This window comes from Monodon monoceros, unplaced genomic scaffold (assembly GCF_005190385.1).
Source record: "Monodon monoceros isolate NGI ecotype Baffin Bay Population unplaced genomic scaffold, NGI_Narwhal_1 Super_Scaffold_3, whole genome shotgun sequence".
Taxonomy (NCBI): domain Eukaryota; kingdom Metazoa; phylum Chordata; class Mammalia; order Artiodactyla; family Monodontidae; genus Monodon; species Monodon monoceros.
In genome coordinates this window covers 534,596-536,013 of record NW_021703780.1, presented here as the reverse complement: position 1 = coordinate 536,013, position 1,418 = coordinate 534,596, and positions in this window count along the sequence as shown.

Here is a 1,418-nt window from a genome sequence, read left to right as displayed (position 1 = left end):
AGTCCATTTACATTTAAGGTAATTATCGATATGTATGTTCCTATTCCCATTTTCTTAATTGTTTTGGGTTTGTTATTATAGGTCTTTTCCTTCTCTTGTGTTTCTTGCCTAGAGAAGTTCCTTTAGCATTTGTTGTAAAGCTGGTTTGGTGTTGCTGAACTCTCTCAGCTTTTGCTTGTCTGTAAAGGTTTTAATTTCTCCATCAAATCTGAATGAGATCCTTGCTGGGTAGAGTAATCTTGGTTGCAGGTTTTTCTCCTTCATCACTTTAAATATGTCCTGCCAGTCCCTTCTGGCTTGCAGAGTTTCTGCTGAAAGATCAGCTGTTAACCTTATGCGGATTCCCTTGTGTATTATTTGTTGTTTTTCCCTTGCTGCTTTTAATATGTTTTCTTTGTATTTAAGTTTGATTAATATATGTCTTGGCATATTTCTCCTAGGACTTATCCTGTATGGGACTCTCTGTGCTTCCTGGACTTGATTAACTATTTCCTTTCCCATATTAGGGAAGTTTTCAACTGTAATCTCTTCAAATATTTTCTCAGTCCCTTTCTTTTTCTCTTCTTCTTCTGGAACCCCTATAATTCGAATGTTGGTGTGTTTAATGTTGTCCCAGAGGTCTGTGAGACTGTTCTCAGTTCTTTTCATTCTTTTTTCTTTATTCTGCTCTGCAGTAGTTATTCCCACTATTTTATCTTCCAGGTCACTTATCCGTTCTTCTGCCTCAGTTATTCTGCTATTGATCCCATCTAGAGTATTTTTAATTTCATTTATTGTGTTGTTCATCGTTGCTTGTTTCATCTTTAGTTCTTCTAGGTCCTTGTTAAACGTTTCTTGCATTTTGTCTATTCTACTTCCAAGATTTTGGATCATCTTTACTATCATTATTCTGAATTCTTTTTCAGGTAGACTGCCTATTTCCTCTTCATTTGTTAGGTCTGGTGGGTTTTTATCTTGCTCCTTCATCTGCTGTGTGTTTTTCTGTCTTCTCATTTTGCTTATCTTACTGTGTTTGGGGTCTCCTTTTTGCAGGCTACAGGTTCGTAGTTCCGGTTGTTTTTGGTGTCTGTCCCCAGTGGCTAAAGTTGGTTCAGTGGGCTGTGTAGGCTTCCTGGTGGAGGGGACTAGTGCCTGTGTTCTGGTGGATGAGGCTGGATCTTGTCTTTCTGGTGGGCAGGTCCACGTCTGGTGGTGTGTTTTGGCGTGTCTGTGGCCTTATTATGATTTTAGGCAGCCTCTCTGCTAATGGGTGGGGTTGTGTTCCTGTCTTGCTAGTTGTTTGGCATAGTGTGTCCAGCACTGTAGCTTGCTGGTCGTTGAGTGAAGCTGTTTGCTGGTGTTGAGATGGAGATCTCTGGGAGATTTTCGCCATTTGATATTATGTGGAGCTGGGAGGTCTCTTGTGGACCAGTGTCCTG